Below are 25,350 nucleotides of genomic sequence, written 5' to 3' on the forward strand. Positions count from 1 at the left end.
CGACATGTTTTGATAAAGCCAAACCATAGTTACCATAACCGTCTAAGATTATAAGGCACTTTAAGAGTATATGGTAGGCTATATCATAGAACAGCTATAAGGACATGGTTCCGAAAGCTGCAGACAGGCTCAGCTCATGCTAGAGCACCATCTCACATGTTACCAAGCACTCTGCCTCCAGGATTGTCAAGGCCTGCCATAGGAGTGACTGATAGGTACACATGTGTCTATATATAAGGTAGGTATAGGAATACTACACCTAAGCAAGGGGTGATTACACGACCTTGCCCCAGCTGAGTGATCAGCCAGTTGTGTCTGATTGGAAGGCCAGACCAGGGGTGGCATAATACATGCTGCAGCCCCTGGGAGGCCTAGGGTACACCTATGCCCTGGGTACCTAGGGTACACTGTACAGGGTCCAATAAGGTGATCCTTACCAATTGGTTATGTACCTAGGGTACATGGAGTCCATTTTAAAGAGAGAGCAGACAGCCTGAGACCCTGAATGGCAGGATCTCAGGCCAACTAAGTCGAAAAACCAGCTAGACACTAGGCAAAAAGTTGGGGGTAACCATAGTCAGATATCCACCTTCCTACACAGGGTTCTTACTGTTTTTCCCTCTTCTACTTACTTTTAAGACTTCGCTATGAGTCCGTATCATCGTGGAGTGTGACATTGGTCACCCCACCTAATGGCCTCTTATCACCGCATGGCTGGTAAGACTGGAGCCCATTATCTTTAGTTCCTGATGAATGCCACGGACCCAACCGGGCCACACGGCAGAAACATGTTGACCGCGACCGCACCAATGACGGTGGGGAGGACAATAATTTCCCTACTCCACCGTTCACCTGCTTTTAACACCACATAGCTGCCAGTCACATTAAATTTAATATGGTAACTATAATGGTTTTTAAATTTCACTCACTCAACACGGGCCCCCACTTAGCTTAGAAGTGCATCCCTGTCGTCAGGTTTATGCCCGCCCTCCACCAAACCGAGTTTTTAGAGGGCGAGGATTGGTCAATGATGAAGCATGACACCAGGTGGTGTGTGAGACCAGTCCGTCACATTTTGTGAGATGTCCACACTCACAAGTTAAACCTCACCTAGGTCACTTAGCTGGGAGCGGCCTCATTTTGTGTTGAACATTGTATGTTGGAGGCTGACCTGCTCCTGGTGCCCCGTGCCTCTAGTTCCCTCCCCCAGGAGACCCTGTGGATAGTATGGTTATAAACCTATAGGTTTATAAAGATGACACCTCTTTTTAATCTGAAATGCCCAATAAGAACAAAATCCCTTGCTATTCATAAAGCCCTTTAGTGAACACAGGTCATATTTTATTTAAAGCATTTTAATACGGGACTCTACCAATTTTTAATACAAGAAGTGCTCTGTTGGGACAAGTATATCCCAATGTGGTGAATGCATGTGCACCTCTGCCCTTAGTTCCGGATTAAGTGTGAAACTGGTATACTGACTTTTTGTTTGACCCTGGTGTCCTGCTAAGCTAGTGTGTAAGCAGAGGCCTATGCCTGTCCCTGGTACTGCGAGGTACATGATCCGTTCTGTGACCAGAAGGGGCTCACCAAGTCAAGTGTGCCCTCATTGTGTTCATTAGACTACTGTCCATGCACTTTGTGAATCACAGAAAAGCCGCTGTGTCAATGTACTGAGATTTGTGAATATAAAATATGACCAGTCCTTTTTCTATGTGTCAGGATAGAGCAGTGTCTACTGACCCCTCTCATGTACAGTTCCACGGTTATGAGAGCCCCAGATCCTTTTGCGGATATTCTGTGTACAAATTGAATTTTTGTATGTGAAGTAAGTATGTGGTACAAGTATAGTAGTAGAAATCTGTGTGTGGTGAAGGTCTGAGTACTAGGACCAGCTAATCCATTTTAGATGGACCCTGGTTAAGCCTGGCATGAGATGGAGGATGGAGGAAGCTTTCCCAAACAGTTGAACTGTAGTCCTGTGTCTGGTGAGTGGAGATCCAGATTCTGAAACGAGGAAGGATGGAGACTGGGCTGCTGTTAGACGTGCAATGAGGACTTTGCTAGCAAAGGGCTGCTGTTTCTTTTTCCAGAGCATTTCAATTTGGAAGATGTTGGTGTGGGACTGCAGTTTCTGTTGTTGAAGGAGTTAAAGTTTCTAGGTAGGCCCTGCGATTTTGTCTGTCTTTGATTACTACTTCAGGATGGCTGATGACAGCCAAGTGCAGAGATCTGACACTCCATTGGACCCTTGGTGTGGATTCTCCTGCATGGAACCAGTATCATTGCTACCTCCTATGAGAGCCAACACCTTGCCTAAAGGCAGTGTATAAGGAATGGCCTAACAATTACATTTGAAAGAGGACCAAAGCAAACTGGTTCGCAGACTGTACACAGAGGATCCACATTAATTGAATGGAAAATGTGTGTAACGGTTGGATCTAAACCATCCTACTTTGTTCAAGTCACAGGTTCTTCTTAGCCAAGGGAGGAAGTACTCCTCAGAGTACTCGAGATCTTCTATGTGATTAGGGCCGATGTGTGCATGACAGCCAGTCTTTCAGAGGTAAGGGCACATCCACTGAAGTCTGCAGCTTTCTGGAGAAGCTACGGGTCTGCCTAAGCACCTACAGGAGTCTGGCCCTGCAGGAGGAGAGACTGTCCAGGAGGAGAAGCCCAGACATAGCTGACTACCAACACAGAGTGAAGCCAGTACTGACCCAACATGAAGGGTCCCTTGATCCCCTGCTGCAGTTTCTGCTGTGAGCTGTGCAAGAAGTTGTTTGCCAAATCATTGTGTTGCTCGGCATTCCCTACGATGGCCTGGAAGGCCAAATGCCATCAATGGTGCCCATATGGAGGCCGAACTGCCGAAGACGAGCACCCACCCCAGGGGTTACAATTGTTAAAGCTGACCGCCTGCTTTCTTTGCCCCCAAAGACCTCACCAACCAAAGACATGCATCTGCATGCTTAGGAGGCCATGCCATTTGATTAACCAGCTGCATGCTCTGTTCAACTCTTGTGGTTCCGAGAAGCACATAACCTCCATTCACGGTCTCCTGACTCCGGAACTAAGGCTCAAAAATGCAAGGTCACTGAGCATGTAAGGCAATGCTGGGCCTGCGCAAACTGTGAGAGTGTGCCTAAATGTACAAAAGGAATTTTGCCCACTAGAATGATAACCTTTGCATAACTAACTTGCAAATCTCTTACATTGGGGGTCGAACCATGTCAAAAACCTGCTTCCATGTCATAGTTTCTCCAAAGTACTCTTGAAGTTATAAGCTATGTGCCTGTGTTTCCTCCCATTGCATTGCCATATAGGTGTTAGGCTTCAGATGGCCTCCAGCCAGGATGATACTTAAAAGAAGGGCGGATGACCCTTTAAACCTGGCCTTTTTTTGTTTCCCGATGGAAATGAAAATAAGGATGCCCCCCTTGCTGCATGCAGGTTGGTGCACTGAGCTGAATGCAGACAATGTCCAGGCACTACTGAATTGTGTCCCGGTGGCAGAAAGTTATACCAAGACAAATTCTGCATATTTCCTGGGTCATCCGGATCCCATCTTCTCATAAGCTTGACAGAAAGAATTTCAGAAGAGCCCTCGTGAGCTATGCATTCCACCCCACCCGTGATCCATGAATTATGGTATACTTGACCTGCCCCAACTTACCGCGTTTTCTGTTTTCATTTGTTTACATTTCTGTGTCCCTGGGCAAACACATGAAGGACCAGCCAACTGGCAACACAAACTCTATATCAAATATAAATAAATAAATGTGAGTGACTCTCCTTTTTTCAAAATTTTCTTGGCGGTGGGTGCAGAGGCCAGACAACGATTTGGGTGCCGCTTTCCTAAAAAGGTTAGCGAGGCAGAACCTAGTGAACAGTTTTGAAGGTGGTACAAAAGGCTTTGGCTGAGTCCTCTGTTGTACAAGCATCATCTGACTAGTTTTTAAGATGAAGTTGATGAATTTCGTGCACTTGACGCAGCTGATAATTCTTGCTACAAAGTGTTGTATCACTTTCATGCTTGTGAGACCCTTCTGAGTCCCGAAGTTGTCTAGCTCACAGCCCCCTTGTCTGGCTATCAACAAGATTATGTATAGTAAACTATATAAAAGGATGTGTTTAATCACCTGACTCATAATACTGTAGATGTGACTTGTGTTGAATTTAGAGGTGAAGTCACTGGTTTTCTCCAAAGGTGATTCTGAAAGTAATACTTTTAGACCCCAGCTGGAGGGCATTCTAAATAGGGTCTAAATAAATAGCCAACTTCTACGCAGCTGGTTGTCGTTGTAATTCGTTGTCCAAATAATGTCGATAAGCTCTTCACTTGTGTGTGGACATTCCTCGCCGGGATCACCGGCATGCACCCTGTATCATGCTTATTTTGGTTTAAATGTCCATTTATATGAAAGGTCTGTTCCTTTAAAAAGTCACCTGACTTCTGCTCTTGCCACTAATAGCATTAATAGTCTGTCTGTGATCATCTGCCCCTCGAAGTTTGCGCTTCAGCGAGAAACTTTAGCCCCGGCCACAAAATCGTAATGAATGCTTCCTCGTATTTGGCAACATACACACACAAACTTCAACAGAACACATTACACAGGCCACTGTAACGTGCAAGACGCTTGGATATTCACCTAGCAGATGTTTAAACACTAGGCAAAGCCCTCCGGCCATCATAATCAAACAGGAACACTGCTCAGTGAATAAGACCGAGGAACCCGAACAATACGACTAGATAACAATACCTTTAACACATTATCACGAGCTGAATCAGATTTCAGGCTTTGGTGATAACTTCATATCCATGTGGAAAGTCACAGGACTTCTGACAGCGCAACATTGCCCTAAGAAGGCAGAACTTCTCTACTGTGCACCGGTGTGCACGCAAGCAACTTGGACAAGGAGTGTTTTCCGTGAAGTAGTGTTGTGAAAGCACTCTTAAACTGAAGGTTGAAATCGCTTTTTTTTAATTAAATGAATGCGCAGGTTGCACGTGTGGCATGAGGAGGTGTAAGGGGTGAAGATACATGGCAAGTTGGGGTGAAGCATTACAGCGGGCAGGAGTGAAGCAAAATGAGGGTTAGAATACTGGTGAAAGAGAGCAACTTGGACTGCAGGTGGGGGTGGCCAAGCTCACGAGCGAGAGAGCAAAAGTAAATACAGGTGGGGAGAGAAGCACATGGGTGAGAAAGAGTAACTTGCAGTGGGGAAGAGAAAAGCGCATGAGGAAAACAGCAGGAAAACACATGCACTCTCATGTAGTGCTTAAACAAAAAAGGAACAAAGGAATAGCGACTCGCAAACTGGTTTGCGAATGGAAAAACGGCTGTATGTCATGTATGAAAGCCATTTGCAAACAAAAATAGCGATGCGACCGATTTGTGAGTCGCTATTTTTTTTGCAAACGGAGATAGTGTGTTGCTACTAGATAATCTGTAATAGTGACTCGCTAATGGGATGTGTGAGTGAGTCGCAAATAGTGAATAGTTGCTCTTTGGCTCGTTTGCACATACAATCTACCACCAATTTAAACCAGATGGTGTGTATGCGAACTATAAAAGCTGGCTGAAAATGCATCACTGCTGTCCACAATGGCTGCCCTATACATGATAGCAAGGAGATGCGCTGGCAGTTCAACAGAGGAGGAGGCGGAAACAAGAGAGGATATTCTGGCTCAGGCTGACCATTTTGACCAAACAGAGGGAAAGATATATGACAAATACAGGCTAAGTAGCACTGTCATTTTGGAGTTAAAACCACACCTAGAAAGGAGTACTCTGCAGCAATTCCAACCCCACCCATGTCAGGTATTAGCCACTGGAAGTTACCAGGGTGAGGTAGTTGTTGCAGACAGGGTGTCGCAAAGTGTGCTTTTGCATTTCTTCTGCTATTTCCTCGATGCCATGCTGCGAATGGTGATGAAATTTGCATTGCCAAATTGCAATTTTTCCTGATAGCAAAATGTCCCTAGGTCATAGGGTGTATATATGGGACACGTGCCCATATGTTCCCCATCCCATCTCGAAAATCCTTTTAGGTACCGGAAAAGCATGCATTACCTTAATATACAAGTGGTTTGCAATGTCCACAACATAATCACTGACATGGTATCACAATATCCAGGGAGCACCCATGACTCCTACATGTTCAGGCACAGCTGTATATACAGTAGACTAGAAAGTGGGGAGTTTGATGACAGATACTTATTAGGTACTGACAAATAATGTAGATGCTGATATGTATGTGCCCAATCTGCACAAAATGTATGTTGACTCACATTTATATATATGTTTCAGGTGACAGTGAGTATGCCCTACGTCCCTGGATCTCACACCCTACCTTTCTCCCACCACCCAAAATGAAAGGCGATACAACACTGCACATAGATGCACCAGAACTGTGATCGAGCAAACGTTTGGACTTTTCAAATCTTGTTTTCGCTGCCTCCACAAGAGGGGATGGGGGCCTTGTAATGCAGACCAGAAACACGTTGTAAGATTGAGGCAACATGTGCCATCCTACACAGTATTGTCTGCAGGAGAGGCCTACACATTGTGGTATCTGAATCTGAATCAGAGGAGGAGGTTCCTAGTCCACCTGTTCAGCAGCCAAAAGAGGAGAACAGATAAGTGGAGGGGAGGGTAGAAGGCGCAGGCACAGGGAGCACACTGCTACACATTACTTCACAAAGTAAGACATTCTCAAATTCACAATACTGTAAAAACAAATGCCAACACACTTGATTGATTGCTCAAAGTAAAGGAACTTTTAATGGCAGCTGTTACCAAACAGTTGACAGACTGTCATTCTCAATAATTCTGATACCATGTAGTCAACATGTAGGTCGGTTACAGCACCGACAACAAAAGGAAAACGACAACAAAACCTAATTTATTTTCTAGGAGTACAAGTGATATATGAAGTGCCACCATGTTGATGTGCAGGAGTGCAACTGGTACTGCGTCACAGAACTCGTGCATCTGTGGCAGAGATGCTGCTGATGCTATACAACTCACTGTCAGGAGCCTCTGCACCCACACCACTTGTAATATGTGCTGTTTGGATTGTCTCCACTTCAGCAGTTATCTGGCCAAGGCTCATTAAGACATCCCCACTGAAGTAGCCCATCTCTACCTGAAGCATCACAGTACACTTGGGTAGTGTAGTAGTGCCCTGTGCGAGTCTCCCAATGTCCCTGGTAATGGCATCTATGGACACAGCACTGCTCCTCTAGCTGTGCCTTTGAGTACTCCTGTTCCCCCGACACCTCGGTGCAAAGTTTCTATAGGTCACCTGTAAGTTGGTCCATTTCTGTGCCCATGCGGGCCTGATTGTCATCCAACTGATTGGCCACTTTGCTGAACCCCACTGTTATGGACTGTTGCATTTCCCGCAATTCACGGTTTACCATTATCATCTGTTTGTGCTATAGCATTGATGCCTCAAGCCCACCATACACTGCCTGTTGTTTGGCAGTCGCCTGAGACCCAGAAGCCTGCGACATGTGGCTATGCCTAAGGGCATGCAGAGTGAAGCGCTACTATCGAGACCTTATAGGTGGCTGCAGGGTTGGATTCGGTGCTGTCACTGCTGGAGTGGCCATGAGATGTAGTGGGCAGACTCTCAAGCACTACTGTTTGTTCTGCCTCCATTTGTGCATGTACTTCACCCTCCTCTGTTGGGCCTTCAATGTCTTCCCCCTGTGCATCTAATTGGATAAATGGAGATACCATTTAAAACGTTACGTGTGAAACACATTCTCATTGGTTGTACAAAATTACTCAACAAATATCTGACAGTGACTACACTGTTTCTGTCTATGACTACAATTCCCATAGTGCACCATGTGGGATATTTTGGGCATAGAAGGATCCCATCCAGAGCTGTCTGTTTAAATTTATTTTACATGCTTGTGGACACCAAGTTCAAGTACAGAAATGCTGCCATAATTAAAGTTTAGCACTTACTTTGCGAGGGTACAGGCGCAGATGTGTCCAGGGTGGCAAATCCAACCCCAGCCTCTGGCTCCAGGGTGTTCTCCACCATTGCCTCCAGGGTGGTGGGTGGGGGTGCAGTAGAGGGTCTGCCTCCTGTCTCACATGATTCACTCGGGCGTGTTGCAACCTTTTTCTTTGTGCCGGAATTGATGTCATACCACCTCTCGCAAATCTTTTGAAGTATTTGTTGAGTATAGATGACAATACCATTAATATCTCTAATATGCTCAATAGGCTTAAATCTGTTCTCGCCCTGCACAGGCCGAGCCAACAACCTGCCTGCTCTACCTCCCTTGATATGGTTCAAACCAAGATGCTCACTATATGTTAGAGAATGCAGTCCCTCTGATACGTCAGCATTTCTCCCTTTCAATCAACAGACTGGAATTTCCCCTGTGGATTATGTGATAGTTTATTTTCCAACGTGGACACAGAAGTTTCTAGGGTTGTCAATTCCCTCTCAAGTATTTTTGTAACTTCCACCACTTGACTTAAGCAGTGTCCCCACACCGCCATTTTAGAGGCCTCCCATGCAGTTTCTACTCCAGGCGTTGTGTGGTGATTCAGAGTAGAGTATTCCCTAATATTATCTGCTGCAGGGTCCCAGAAGGCAAGACCATGTAGGTGTGGAATTTGGAGTCTCCACGTGGAGATCGGTGAAAGTCTTCTACTCCACTTAAGGGCCATAAAGGGGGGATTATGGTCAGAAAATGTGTGGCCAAGGTATTCCATGATGATGGTTCCTGAGATTGAATGATTGTGGTTTTTGTACAGGACAGACCTAGCCAAGAGGCAGCGGCGTATACATCTAAGGGACTGTGATTGAAAACACATTGTGATCGAAGCACATCACTATTTGGTTTGTCACCCCAGGGGACTACGTAAAAGGTATTCTTGGCTCACTTTAGTATGAGTTGGTGTTTACTTCAAAAACCCCACAGCAGATGCTATACTTGGAACTTTTGCTTGAAATTGACAATGGAGCCTAATGATTGTACAAGTATATCGCCTGACCGGCTTCTCCCTGTTATGTTATGTTATGTTATGTTAATGGGTACTTATAGAACGCACAGCTACTCAGGAATAGTCTCCTGGTGCTAAGAACCTCAAGGCAGGACTGCTACTGTTACTGAAAAAAGGGGGGAAAGTTTAATGTTGTTGCCAAAATATTCAGGTTTTCAGCTGTTTCCTGAAGGTAAGTAAGTCAGGCACCTGTCTCAGTGATACCGGCAGGAGGTTCCACACACGAGCAGCCTGTACTTGGAAGGAGAGGCCACCGGTGTGGGTGCGGAAAAACTTGGGAACAATCACCTGCTGTCGAGAAGAAGATCTCAGGGTTCTGGCAGGGACATTGTGTAGAACTCTTCCTGATCTAATGAGCGCCCATATCATGAAAAGCCTTGAAAGCCAAGACCAAGGCTTTGAAGCGAATTCTCTTCTGGACAGGAAGAGATCCGAGCTCTGGGTCCCAACATGAGGATCGCCCTGGCGGCTGCATTCTGGACCACCTGAAGTCTACTTAGTAGGTACTCGGGGAGACCCAGGTACAGGACGTTTACATAATCCAACCTGAAGACAATGAGGGCTTGGACCACGGTCTTCCTGTGGGTAATGGGTAGTAAAGGGAGACATTTCTTTAACATTCGTAGAAGGCCAAAACAGAAACCAGCAACTGCATGAATTTGAGCTTTTATGGACAGGGTGTCAGCCAACTTAACCCCCAAGTTCTTAACTGTATTAACTGGGGTTAAAGGAGATGGCATGTCTGATGGCCATCACTGTCGCCAGTCGTTGTGAGGTGAAGAGCCAAAGAAAATTATTTAGGATAACTCAGTGTTATATTTTAACTGATTCTACCTGAGCCAAGTGAAGACCCCTGACAGGCATTTGTTGATCTTCTCACCTATGAAGTCCTCGCCCTTGTCGCATGTGAACAACAACTGCGTGTCGTCAGCATACGAAATTATTGTCACACCACTTCCTTTCGCCAAGGAGGAGCCATTTATAGATTAAAAAGTGTTGGGCTCAGGATGGAACCCTGAGAGACACCCACCTGCATGGGGGGAATGGGAGCAGTGAAGGGAGGGGACCAAATCTCTTGGTGTCTATCCTCCAGAAAGGAGGTGAACCATTTGAGCACCGTGCCTCCCAGGCCGCACTCCTGGAGTCTATGCAAGATACAGTCATGGGGCATGGTGTCAAAAGCCGCGGAGAGGTCCAGCAAGATCAGCACTGCTTTGCCCCTTTAGCTAATATTTCTTTATTAGATTCAGAGATTTCAAGCAAGGAAGTTTCTGTGCTGAAGATGGATCTAAAGCCAGATTGGCTGTGGTGGAGCAAATTATTAGTTTCCGCGTATTCTGTAGTCCCCAAATTCACATACTTCTTGAGAGCTTAAGAGAAGAAAGGAAGGAGTGATATCGGTCTGTAGTTGGAAGCTACCAGGGGGTCAGCAGAGGGGTTTTTTGAATAGTGGGAGGATTTTCACCCTTTTCCGTCTGCCTGGCACCTGGCCAGTTACCAGCGAGGAGTTGAGGACGATGTTGGCGCCTGGATTAATAAAATCTGCTATGGATGCCAGCACTTTGGCTGGACAAGGATCAGAGGGAGAGCCTGACTTAAGGCCTTTCAAAATCTCGAGGGACGTCTCCAGAGGAATGGGGGAAACTGTGTAAAAGAGGGATGCTGGAGGGTAGCGGGACTATACTCCCTCCCTATGTCCGAACGGATTCTACAAAGGAGTCTTGGATAGTTTTGATTTTGTCATGACTGTATAGTGCGAGTTGATTTGTCCATTCGCTAGTGGGGGTAAAAACTCGGTGACCGCTCTCGGGGAGGAGAAACTTTTCACTTTTTTGAAAATGTCCTTACTTTGATTTACAGCTGACTCGATTTTAGCTGAAAAGAAGTTTTTTTCTACATACATTTTATTGTAGTGGACCTTTAGAGCATGTTTATAGATTTCTTTATCCTCTTCCATAGATGGGATGATGCATTATTTTACTTATTTATTGAGATATTTGAATAGCGAGATTGGTTCGCATTTTGACGAAAGTGTCTTTTGCCAAATGGGACTTCCATTTTTTATGCTATTAATCCATCCCTTGAGCATTAGAGTCAGAATATTTTGCGTCTCAATCCTCTTTGGTCACTTTAGTTCATAGTTTTCAGTTATATCAGGATGTCGTAGTCAGACTATTGCCTGCATGAACATTATCTCCTAAATATTGTTTACAAAGGTATCGTCCCTTTGGACTTAGTAATAGTAAATCAACATGCAATTGTATGACATTTTTGTAAAACAATATTTAGGACACCATATTTATGTCAGACAATATTTCTGACTACAATGTTCTGAGGTTCAACCAGAAACATTGTTCAGCCGTTACAGACGTGTACCAACTCAGGTGCACAAATAAAGAGGTGGAATCAGGTAGCATCCAGTCTTAAGCCTGAACTGATTACATTATATTCACACAAGGGAACTCAAAATACTTGTTTTTCAACAAATCTCTACAAGTGAAAGCCACCCAAGCATCACAGCCTGTATCAAAAGATGCCCAACCAGCAGGTCTTGCCTCTGGTACTGGTAGTGACAGGAGGTGATTGTAACTACCTAAGACTTCAGACTCAATAACATCCCCACTGTGGAGTTAACACCATTTCACGTCCTGTTGATGGATGCCCCACAGCAACAAAAAAAACTTCAGGAATATAAATTGTGTACTGGATCCAGGTCGGCTGAGAAAAGATGGTCTTTCACTTGCAGTGTAGAACGTTATACTAGTTAGCACACTTCGAAAGCGAGGTCCGTTCCTGTCATCGCATGTGTGCAAAAACGTTAGCCAGCACAGAGATGCAAACTCGATTGAATATCAAATGGCTGCACCTCTGAAGAAGTCCTTAAAAGGGATGAAACTGATTAATTGACCCAAGCGGGGCAATAGAGAAGTTTAGTCCAGGTTCAGACCATAAATAAGTATTTGAAACGTCAGCTTTCAATTTTGTCCCGATAAAAAAAATATCCCTGGGGCGTGCATGCGCACACACACACACTAATAGTAAGTACACATGTGTGTATAGTTAGATAGCAAAAGCTTGTAATATCAAATAGGAGGACAACGCACAGGAAATTGATTTACTGAGTGTTTTCTCTAATGCAGAAATGCATGTTTGTTTTATTGTACAACAAAGAAAAAATAAATGTATTATGTGTGCACAACACATTAAATCCCCTGTAGGTTTTCTGATGCATACAGGCAATCACATTTGTATTGCTTTATGGATTTTGCTATTTCAATGTTTGTCTTAAAAAGAGGATCAAATAAACCTCGTTGGTCACAGAGCATATGCCTAGTTTCTCTGGATAAGAAACTGCCAAATCTCAGACAAGCCTCACAGTTAATAAAATGTGCACTTCCTGAGTGGGATTTTAAGGTTATCTTCGACTACCTCATCTGCTTCATCACTTTGGTTATCAAGCCATCCCGCGAGTATTCTTGTTATGATCTATTAAGTATTCTTTTGTCAGTTCATTTGGGTTTTACGTAGTTGAGCGTATATATGTGTTTCAATTTGTGTAGAAGGTTGATAAGTGGGTTCATAGCACTGCTGGACTCAAGGTGGCAACGAGGCATTAGGGTATAAAGGCGAGAAATAAAAGAACGAGAACAGACTGAAGATTGAAAAGCAAATCTCAGTGCCCCCATAGTTTGTTACACAGCATTTGAACAAGAACAGACAAATGACCACCCATCTGCATAAACAAGCAATACACATTACCCGAGGAAAGTAGAAGGCATGTATTGTTGCAGATTATGTCTAAAAGGCATGATTAGCCGTGCTGGATACCTAAAAACGACATACTTCATTGCACTGGTAATGATTAAGAGGATCCATAGGGGATATGTATTGTGCCATCTGTGAACCTATAACAATAAAAGAATTACCGCTTTTCGAACAAGGAGCTATCGCAGCAATGTATAACCTGGCCTTTCAGGATATGGCAGGTGGCATTAATAGTTACTATATGTTTATATATTTAAATAAATGTGTAGTATTTAATAACGAAAGACACAAGGGGACAAGAACTCATCACACATTGAACAGAAGAACAACATAACATTCATAAAGAATTGTGTGATGAAAGCCTACGATCTAACAATTGTGTCATAATCCATTCAAGTATGAAAGGAGTGAAAGATTGCTTTATGCCATCTTTCATTCCTTTCATAAGCATCATTTTAATATTGAAAACATATATATAATGTTGATTAATTGAGGAGTAGCTTGTGAGAGTGGTTGACTATGATTGGTTATGTGTTCATTGTCTATTGTTGCGACAAACTTGGCTATTAACCTTCATGTGTCCATTGTAGATGATTGGTAATGATGTTGTACATGGGGGTGCTTCTTCATTTGCTGATCTAGTGGTAAAAAGGTCGACAATGAATGTTTCATTAATATCATTCATGTAAATGGCATTATAGTTAATTGATGAATGTTATTCGTGAATAAATGTTGAATGTAATTGCTTAAAGAGATCAAACTAATGGATCGAAACGACTGGCATTAACTAATCTTGTTAAATAGATATTATGTATGCATGGAACTATATGTGGAATGCTTGGTTGTGTACATGCACCCAAATTAATGTTCATTATTTTGTTTGTAGTATTGGAGACTCTATTAATTAATGAAGACCAGTTTTTATAGTTTTAATGACTTGAAACATAAACATCAACATTGGTTCTGCTATTATTAATAAGACTATACCTCCCCTACTTGAATGAATTGCTTAAATGTAGCAGGATGCAATTTTTAGATAGAAGGCCTTCATCACACAATTCTTTATGTATTTAATAATGCTTTCCATGTTTAATCTATGATGTTTTTGTGTGCTGGCTTCTTGGCACCTCGAATTTGTTGTTTTTAATATACATACCGTGTTTAATTGGGGCTGGTGGTTGCAGATGGGGCCACTGTAATATACCCACAGCAGTCCCCTGAGACTCATTCAAGGTGGAAGACCTCTTCGTGATTTAGAGGAATCCAATAATTGATAGCAAAAACATGTCTGCATACAGAAAATATACGCGTAACATTCGAGACCAGATGGAATATAAATCAACAACTCCTCTTTTTTCTGTCTATTGTATGTTAGAAAATATATATATTGGCAATTCGCCTGCAGTCAAAGGCGAACCAAGTGCAGACGACTCAGTGCTCAAACCTGAAAGAATATTTACAAATACGTATACATGAAGACACTGTACAGTCAGTCCCCTGGTTCAACATAATATTTCTTGTTATGAAATTAGGGGTGAGGTGAAATACTTCACATTCCCTCCTATTAGAAAGAGTTTGGACAACAAAAACCGGGAGTGGGGGTCTCTGTCAATGTTTCGACCCCGTACAAGTAAAGGGTCTCATCAGGACCAAGTCATCTGACTCTTCAACCACCATGTCAGTTTGGTTGTGTCTCTGACAACAATTCCGTAGTAGTATTATTAATATTCAATACTCTGTATAATACGAATATCAGTATTTGGTTAGCAAGCGGCTCAGAGTCACCCAAACAATCCATGAGCGGTAGGCACATCCAATTCACTATTAGCCGCCCTGCATGCGCTACTCGTAGACACGGGTCCGAGGATGCCTTCCTGTATATGTATTTGTAAATATTGTTTCACGTTTGAGCACTACGTCGTCTACATCTTGCAAAGGGAAAAGTCTGTTGCACAAAGATAGCTGAGGCTGTCACATTATGGCTGTCCCACTAAGGTAGAAGAACGTCAGCTGCACAGACGGTGCAAGGCTGGAATGCCCTCCAGTTGGAAATGCATCTACTAGAAGGCCACTATTCTTTGCACGTGCTCTGAAAGCATGGCTCTTCACACGGTTCCATCTAAAATTACTCTAGTCTCGCAGGTGTGTTGCCAGTGTAAGCAAGACTTTGTATGTTGCTTCTCACCTCCATGACACCCTTTGTCAAACAAAGACCGCCATTAAATAACATATAATAATTTAACATACTTCAAAGTGACGAAAATCTAGCTATCCGTTCATTTCTCTAGCCAGTTGCCAACTGGGGCCAAAGTCTCTTAACAAGTACGCACTTGTCTATCTACCCAGCCACAGCTTTCAGCATATGTGTTCAATTACCCGTTTTGTGTTATGTTACGGTATGCCCAGTCATTTCATGGCATAGTCAATCAGGCAATCAAAATATCTTTATTTGGTCAATAATCATGACCATAAAATCGCAAAATAAACCAATCTACATTCTGCAACAAAAAGATAAAAACATTTAAAATAGATAAATGGGGTCAAAATTTCTTAAAAACCGTTCACCATCACCATAAACCATTCCAATCAGAATAATAATCCATAAACTCTTTTAAAACCAATTGGCATAGTATAGCATGGTATGCTACATTAATTTATATGGTAGTGGCATGCTGACATAGTGGCCCAGGCCACCAGATTCTACAAGGCTAGGTTGATGACTGGATCAGGAGTCATTGATGAACACCCAGATTTGTCAGGCACTTTAAACTTGTATATTTTATCAATATCACTCAAACTACGCATTGCTTCTGATCTAGTAAAAGATTTAATTTGGTATATGTTTGTCCCACGTGTTGGACTCCCACAGTATGTCTCATTGGAGACAAACAAAGGATGGGATGAGCTAGGGGTGGTGTCAGACTACTATGTAAATTATATTCTTGCGGAAGGGCACATGATTTTCTGCATAAATCTATAAGCTTTTTGTTCTTTAGCAATCAGACAGCAAGAGCATTAGTTTCCTCCACAATCAAGGCTCCCACCATTGATATAAGATTCCACGTCCACTTCACTCCATGTCAGTATGGACATAGAAGAGTACCCTGTCTACCAAACTGATGTTCTGCCGCTCTGTTTAGAGTCGGGAAGAACATCATGGCTCCCTCGGTGGAAACCTTGCACCGAGAGTCTGTCGGTGTAAGTACCTCAATCCATCTGCCAAACTTTCTGATCTACTTTTTTCTGTTTGGGACCACCAGGGGAAAAAATACCCCCATTCCTTAGGAGAAAACTTCCATAGGAGTCAGGGTTGTCTATTTTTTTTTCAAAGCAGACTCCTGCGTTGAGAGTTTATTTTTTGCAAAATAAAAAAAGTTTGTTGAGGGACCACATGAAACACGCCAATTCCGGCTTCTTTGAAAGCATTGATATCTCTACCAAGTGGAGTTCTCTAAATATGGTGGGCGCTAGTCCAGCCAGGGCAGCAGAGGCATTACCTTTGCTGCCCAGGGGACGGCAGCCCGCCTGCTGATCTCTAAGTGAGGCCCATAGTTTTCAGTCCTGGGCCTTTGTGTGTCAGCCTGTTGCATTCTGGGTGCTGCAGTCTTGGTTCCTTTCATTGTACTCTTAGAGTGGCACACCTGATCACAATGAATTGTGGGTGCAACTTTCAGGACCAGAAACAGTACCTGTAATGCCATGGGATGAGGTGGTCACCCTAGGAAACTATGGCAGAAACAAAATAACATCCCCTTAACTAGTCCAGCATTCATTCTAACGGCATAGAAAGCATCAGGTTGGCATGTTTCTTCCTTGGTATCTGTGTCCTAGTCAAAGCTGTCTGCCTTTGCTGTGGTTTTCCAACTTCAAAGATGGATTCCTTGTGTTGCAAGCTAACAATATGAATTGGTGCAGGATCTGAGATTGGTAGTCAGCCGTTCCTTGGACGCATTTTTGTAGATTGCACGATATTTAGCCTGCCGGATCTGGGTGTCTGGAATTAAACCTCAGCTCTTTGGGGTGCTGTCTTAAGGCAACACCAGGCCCTGGAGGGAGGCGGGCAAAATCAGGCTGTGATGATATTTTAATAAGCAACAGTCAGCAGAACAGTAAAATACAATGGCAAAAATGGGGCGAAAGGCTATTTTTCATCATAAGTGATATGAACGACAACGTATTTTTTAGGTGAAGGCCCAAAGGTTGATGCTACGAACTGAAAATGTTACTTTGTATTGTTGTCTGAACAGTGTGAAAATATTTTATGTGCGAGTGTTCTCTATATTATCAAACAAAGCCACTTATTCAGTCAGTGCCAAGAACAGCAAAGGCATGCATAAGGTAACCATTTGGGAACGCCTGTCAAATGTCGCACAAGTGAATATTATTATGTTTTCTTAAACTTTTTTGTTAGTACCAGTGATATAAAAGTAAGCCACCAATAACTGCACTGAATGTGAATCTGACAGTGCTGTTTCAGAAATGGTATTTACTTTATTATGGGCACAGAGTAATCAAACCCTTTCAATTAAAACATGGATGCGAGACTCTCAACCATGTCTACATAGCAGTACATTGTGGGCAGCAGAATTGTTTTTTCTCAATTAAACGGCGGTTATGTTAATGTGTATGTGTTTTTTTAATTAGTTTAAAAATATGTAATTGCATCCAGGCTGCTTTCAACAAACTAGCTTGGAAAAAAACTGTAAGTGGCCCAAAGTACTAGATAACTCCTGAAATAAAATCAATACAAATGCAGTCCACCAGAAAGGTACAGGCTGTAAAAACACTCATTGTTGTTACTTATTTGTAAAAAAAAAAAAAAAATTACAAATCCTGTTAATGCTTGAACTCTGCACAAAAATCCCAAGATAACATATTTCTCGGACTACTTTTCTAAGGAAAAGGGCTTTGTAGAGTATTCAAATAAAATGTATTCCATTTGTACTTCCCCATACATAAAATTAAATAAATTGAAAGTGTGTGTGTGTGCGCAAGTGCCTAAAGATTGGTACAGAGACATGGCTTTATATCTTCAGTTAATGATATTTATAATTTGTATTACAAATTTACAGGATACACAGAAGCTGAAGTCTCGCTTCTCTATATATTTATATAAGGAACAAAAGGCAGTTGTTTTAAGCTCCGTATTTCACGGGGAGGAATTAAATAGGATCTTGTATATATACATATATATATATATATATCTATAACAGTAGGACTTTCGGGCACAGTTGTGACATTTTCATGAGATTGTGGGTCTTTATATGGCATGCAGTGTATTGCATGGCAATAATATCTTATCCCACACATCGACTTATCACTACATTGCAAACTAAATACATAATTACTATGCTTTATTCCACCTGTAGTTGGTTCTGAAGGCAAGTATACAGAGTTAAGAATGATCATTTTATACTATATCATTGTAGTTCGATATTGATGACTGCGATATAGTGGCATACAGTATTTCAGGCACCAGCATGTGATGAAGAACGGGTGGGAACGTGAAAATTGGACATTACAAATCCCACCACACTGTTTCTTATATGTGTACGTAATGCTGGGTGATAAAGTGGTTCTCTAGAATTACACATTTCTTTGCCAAGAATCCAGGTTTCCAAGTTGCAAGGGCGACAACTTCGCCACTAGACCACATCCCCTCCATTATTTTAGAAACGTTAGTTCATAGGTCATTTCCTGCCTTACTTGAAGTCCTTCGGGGTGATTAAACCTTCATTTATAGTGCAATTAGAACTACTCTTGATTTACACGTCAGCCCAGAGTGAAATATTAGCCAAACATTAAGAGCCTCAGACAAAAAACATGAATATATGGAAAGTGCAATTCTTTTTCAGCATCTTTAAAAGTGGTCAGCCTGAACTGAAGACGAAGCTTTGGGGCTTTTTAGACTGGGGATAGTCACCTCACAAGAGTGCAGATGGTCTGTTGAACACTTCAGCAACAGATTTCCACCGTGAACGTATTGTAGGGTATGTTGTTCATATTTACACTCAAGGAAGACTCGTATCCTATACACGGAGGTGTGGCCAATACCATGAAACATGCAGTGGTTTCATAACCTATTATTTACACAAACAATGGTGCTCAAATTCATTATTTTGCCGTGATTTACAGATATTACATCATTCCAGTGAATTATGAACTTCGACCAATGGTTAGCCTGAGTATTATTTCTCTTAAACAATGTGGAATATGTATTGTAATTGCATAAATACTGTTTTTACCGCCCCTAAGGAGGCACTGAAGTGCTTTGCGATACTTCGTAGCCCAAGGATAGTGGTTAACCCAGTGGTTATTAATTATTGATATTCAATTTTTGGCTGTTGTGTTAGCCTTGTGTTAACTGAAGCATTTCCTCCAGTTTCTAGTGGTGGATAAGGTTAACAGGAGTTAGGTGAAATTATTAGAGTCATCTCACACAAGTCCAGTAATTCGTGGTGAGCTTGGGTTTATTACTGTGCCGCCAGAACCCCATGGTGGCCTCATAGGAGCACACATGCATAAACAGGTAAACATACAACTGGATGTCTGTATGTTTGCTCACACACACATGCACACATTTATATTTGGAGAAATGCACCCTGAAGTGACATCTTCAAGTACCATTTGTCAGCTACTTTTAATAACTCAATAACTGCTTCGTGTCCATTTCGTCATAGATTTCTTAACCCTTTGGTGGGCAGAAACCCCTGACTTCCACACGACAAAAAAATCCATCCAGGTGGCAATAATAATATTGATAATTAGGTTGTTGGCATTGGTAGTTGCCTGAATATTTTAGTTATTGTAATAGCATGAACTAGTATCAGTAGCATTGTTTTTATTTGTATTGTTGATGTTTTATTCCTTCTGGTAAAACATGTCACTTGACATCCCCTGGAGGCTAGTAACAGTTTGTTCTGCAGCGAGGATTGTGCACCCTGTCCCTATCTGTAGATCAATTATGCAGCTCTCTGGGAGTCAATATAAAATATTTATTTGCAAACCATTAACTAACCGTTATAGATCATGTATTTAATATGTACTCACCGGCAATATCTCAATAATATTGGCCGCTTCCGACTTCCGGAGAGCTGTTCTTGTTCTCAAATTGGAAACTGTTGTTTTATTTCCAAACAAATCACTTGGGATTTTTTAATCTGCGTTACAGTCCTCTACAGACCAGGTCTATCTGCCATTTGAAAGGAAATTTAAGTATGGATGTGTAGTGTGCATATACACTATACCTCAGCGTGTTTATCCACCTACCGTTCTATTTGCTTATAGAAATACGTTTAACTATGTGTGTTTGCACAAATAAACACATGTATTAGCGAAACAAAGAGGGTCTTTTAGTAAAAAGTTTAGCAAAACTATAATTACAGAATCGCTATCACTGCGCTTCTAATTTATCGCAAGTCCGAAGAAAACAGGCAAAGTACATTTATAGATCACAAATTACGATATTTTCGTTTTTGTTATTTTTCATCAATGACACAGAATTAAAATGTGTTACGTTGCGCTGATGTATATTTATATAAATGTGTGTATATATATATATATATATTATCAGTGTACATATATTATCAGTGTATATATATATATACAGTATATATATATATATATATGTATATACACACACTCACACACACGTATAGATAGATATACCCGTTGACCACACATGCATTTATGTCACAAATCGAAACTATGCCGACATTACCTTTTTAGTTTTGCATTGTTCTTTAGAAAGACCCTGGTGTTAGAAAATACTCTTTTCAGTGTTCATGTTTTTATGTGCATACATAAGCACATGCTAGTGCTCCGTGTTTACGGCACTCTCTAGCTCAAGTCTGACACAGCACAATTTAGGAAACCGCGATGAGTGGCCGGATGGATGAATGGCCGGACGGAGGGATGGATGGATTTGGGTGGATGGGTGGGATTGGGTGGGTGGATTTGGGTAGATGGGTGAAATGATGCCCACCTACACACGCACAAAGCCACACTGAGTTCTGACAGCAGTGGAGAGATGGCGCGCGAGCCGGTGTGTAGGACACAGACGCTTACCACCGTTAACGTGCAGACATGTCAGCGCATTTCAGAAGTGTAGTGGAAACGAAAGAGTTGATCTGCGTGCAGCAATAGGACAGCCTTTCAGAAAGGAGCTGCGCTCCGGATCTTACCGGTTGGAGCAGAGAATGGCCTCCTCCGGTGCTCCCCGCTTCAGGATGGCAGAGTAGCCTGGCTCCCCTGGCATGCCCCGAGTAGAGAGTGCCAATGCTGGAGGGCCCCTGATCCCTGGTGAGGCGCCGAGAATGTCATCAGCTTTAACTTGAAAGGGGACTTCCATGCGCCATGGCTCCCCTGCCCTGTGAAGCAGACACTGGAAACAGGATCAGCTTGGGCTTCTATATTACACCAGCAAAATAAAAAATATATATATATTAATATCTACCAAGAAGTAGAATCAAGGGTACTGCAGCGGCAGCTCCGAGGGGAAACCTGACCCAGCTCTGGTAAGAACCGGCCTCAGACTGCACGAGAAATAGATATGAGCCTTCTGATGACATGCATTAATGGGGCGATGGGAGGGGAGGCACCCGCATAAAACACAGTCGACATCAGAGGGGAAGATCTGATAGGCGAAGGGCGCTATTAAAGCTATGTCCAATATCTATCTCCATCACAGAGCAATAGAAATAGAAAAAATACTTACACTCTCTTTATACATACATATATATATATATATATATATTTAAATAAATATGTTCTTTGTTATTCAAATTTATTTAAGATATAGTGAGTATTTTTACTATTTCTATTGTGTGTGTGTGTGTATATATATATATATATATATATATATATATATATATATAATATATATATATATATATGTGTGTGTATATATATATATTCATGTATTTGGAATAAACTTGAGCTAAAAAAAATTTGTGTCTATAGAATTTCACTTTCTAAAGTATTTGAAATATTACACGACCTGGCACTTAAGTTGGCCGCAGAGATTGTTCTCAGTGTTGCATATTTCCTATTGTTGGATTCCAAGACCCCCCCCCCCCCTCCCAACAAAAAAACACAATAGAGTAGTCCCAACAAAGAGTGTTTTTTTGCGGAGTTGTATATCTATTTTAAAGGTGTTGGACCCCAGCTACATGAGACCCCCTGTTTGAAGTACCTGCGAAGGGGGGAATGGAATTGAGATATATTTTGGGGTACGCTGTTTTGTTCCTCAGAAGTGTTGATGGGCAGACTGGGCCCCAGGGGCCAGTGTAGGTCATATTATATATATTCAACCTGTTGTGTGAAGGGCATTGACTCCTTCCCAGCCCTCAGCCATGGTGACGGACCTCACCCCTACTAAAGTGTCCAGGGAGGAGGGCATGTGCCTGCGAGCTACACCAGACTCATGAGGTGGGGGGGGGAGGGGGGGGAGAGACTTTTGGTGTATGTGTCGTTTGCGGGGTCTCGGTCCGTTGCTGCCTTCATCTCTCAAGACTGAATCCATCTTGGAAGTCCTGGTGGTGGCGATGTGTAGGCTGACGTGTGTGGAATCGGTGTCGGTGAGTTTCTGTGCCGACTTGTATTTTGCACTTACAAGCAGTAGTATTTTCGAACTTCAAACCCCATATTGCACGGTAAAAATGTGGTAACCCTAAATTATTCTTAATGATTCGCAGAAACAGCTAGATCTCTGTAAATTACGGGTTTCAAACAACCGAAATATATCGGTTAGCAAATGACATAATTGTTTACTAGAGTCCTTGTTTACGCTTTAATGTTTAAAAGTCCTTGTCCATTTAAACAATATGTAATCGATAAAGTGCATTATGATCCAGGAGAGCATTTTCGTGGTTCTGGTCATATATACAAATCAGTCGGACTGCAGCCCCCTGCTTCATTTGTGCCGGCGGTTGTAGGTGGAGGGCACCGGCGCTCATTCTTGGAGGACAGGACTTCTTTTTATCAACAGACATTGACCCAGAGCCAGTGAGAGACAGGAAGAGAAGGGACAAGGAAGAGACTGGGGATAGTGGCAAGGGGAGAAAACAGTGACAAAGAGGAACAGGCAGGAGTGAAATAAAGAGGCCGAATTTTTTTTTGGGGGGGGGGGGATGGGGAGGGCAAAGAGACACGAGGTGGAATCAACATCAAAAAGCATTGGCATCCAGCAGTCCGGCACTGTGCGGAGCTGTGGACGACTTCTAAGAAGAAGAAAAAACTTTGGGCTGTGGTCCTTCTCTTATTATTAGTAGTAGTAGCAGCAGTATTTGCACCCTTCTTAGTAGTAGTAGCAGTCGTAATATCATGTGTTTTACAAATGGTTCACTGCTTCACCCACGTGGCTTACTGACTGTTGTCACCAGCCCCCACCAGAGGCGTTGCTGCACCAGCACTGTGCAAACGCGACCAGTACCCAGCAATTCAGCGTGTGTGTATAGGGTGTGACTTTTGTGCACGTTGACGTGTATGGGTGTGTGCATGTTTAGACTTCCTGTTTGAATATATGTGTGCATGGTGTGTTTGCGCTACTGCACCACACGCGCATCAGGGCGCCTCACAGAGCACCCCTGCGGATCACCTCACAGTCCATGATAAACCCAGAAGCAGAAAGCTGCACAACAGAAAACATCGCGTAGCTGGTGTCACTTTCACAAATTCAGACAGACGACCGAAGTCTTTAGGACTGGAAAAATCAAGTCATTCATCCGAGGGATGGCATTTTTTGTTTTTTGTTGGGTGGATTGTGTTCGGCGGTCCGAAGGTAGCAAGTTCAAAACGCTGGGTGTGTCACCGGTGAAGGCGTCTTACTGGGGAAGGGGGTTTTTACCGTTTGATGCTTTAGGCTAAACATGCATTGTTGCGACTGAAAAATATTCAAGTAAAATAGTCGTTCTAACTATTTAAAGCTTCATTAATATGTTTTATCTTAGTGTGAAAGTTAATTTAAACCACATAGAATCGACAGACGCACCTAATCAAATATACTCCAATTACCTGGCACTGGATATGTAGACCCACCTATTACATGAGGGAAAAAAAATCTAATCGCTTTATTGTGATTATAATTCTTAATGGAAGCAGTATAGTATGATGAATTATAATGGTTAACTCATAGTAAATTAAAGTAGTTGTAATACTAATAATGTGGGTAATAATGCGAATCATGATATAAATCAACACGTCATCCTCATTATCTCGTTCGCTGCACACCTTTCCGTGGGGGGTAATCTTTGGAGCTGCTGAACCCCTCTGTTCAGGCGCTTTACATCTAGCCCTGCCCCAGCAGCCACGCTGCGCCTCCTCCTTCAGCGTGGGCGGAGGCACCCCAATTAAAAAAATAGTTCGGCAATAGTGAGGAACAAAACATAATTCGTGCTCTTTTTGCTTTAAACGTGCTATCTCATCTGAAGGTGCCCTTGTTTTTAATATATTTTTAAGGTTAACTAGGTGGTTCGTGAAAATGTAAAAATCTCCGCTTTCTACAGAAAGGAGATCAGACCACTAGAAATGATTGGGCGCTTTTCATTGTGACATAAGACTCCCTTAATTAAACGCCGGGTGGCGGAAGCAGAACCTGAGGGAAAAAGCATTGTTGACGCGCTGACGTCATTAAATCATACCTCGGGGCGAGCGCGCGCACCTAATATCTTCCATAAATACTAAGGTCGATGACTTACGCACGCTGCATCTAGATGGTGCGCGCCGGCACGTCGGTAGAGGCTGCAGCGGGAAACAGCTGTCCCACTGCACGCACAGGTGCACGTCTGTGTAGGTGTGCGTGAAGACCAGCATGGGTGGATTGTGCCAGGGTGATGCTTCCTGAAATGGGTGGATGGTGTGATAGTGGGCGGACGGATATTAGACAGACATAGACTTTTAATGAAAAGTTCACTGTTTAGGCATCCATATGTCTATGTTGCGTGCTCGAACACAGTGGCATGTTTTTCCAGTGAGATTGCTCAGATTATTGCTTTAAACGCTAAACTGTGAGGCGGATATTATACCTTTTAATTTCCGAGAGCATGGTGGGGGGGGGGGGGGGGAGCTGCAAACGTTCTGGATCCAACTCCTGTTCTCTCACCTGTATGAAAATTCGAATTTGCCTTAAGCTATAAAAATTCGAATTTGACTTAAACTCCTGCGCCAACATGTTACTGATAATTCCTGTTTATTTTCAATCTTGTGAAATAATGAAATCGAATGCTTCATAGCAATCCTGGGCAACCCTTCTTTTAGCGGGAAACTCAGACACCGCCGCAAATAAGAACGGACCTATTTAGCTTTTAGAGTTGATATTTCCGTCCAAATGGTCGCTGCCTCTTTGGCTGGCGGACGTGGGGCGTTAGCACTGTGTGACATCTGGCATACAATATTAAAACGCGCGCTCCCTTCCCAGCACCCCTGCGTCCCGAAATGCGCACTGTGAGCAAACCGAAAGACGGTAGGGGGGCGCTGGATGACCCCTCTGAAGGCAGTATCAAAGGTCAGAGGTGAGGGCCCTGAGAACTGTCCCCGAGATGTGATTTGA

The 25,350-nt window shown here is 42.8% G+C and overlaps 1 protein-coding gene across 1 annotated transcript in view; it reads right to left on the reverse strand.

Annotated features, from left to right (window-relative positions):
• TBX4 (T-box transcription factor 4) overlaps positions 1–21,348 on the reverse strand; it is a 722,013-nt gene extending 700,665 nt beyond the window's left edge. Inside the window, exon 1 of the mRNA XM_085649426.1 lies at positions 20,987–21,348. The gene's annotated coding sequence lies outside the window, so the exon portion shown is untranslated. The remainder of the gene's footprint in view (positions 1–20,986) is intronic.
• Positions 21,349–25,350: the final 4,002 nt, after the last annotated feature.

The sequence above is a fragment of the Triturus cristatus genome, chromosome 3_2 (assembly GCF_964204655.1).
Source record: "Triturus cristatus chromosome 3_2, aTriCri1.1, whole genome shotgun sequence".
Classification (NCBI taxonomy): domain Eukaryota; kingdom Metazoa; phylum Chordata; class Amphibia; order Caudata; family Salamandridae; genus Triturus; species Triturus cristatus.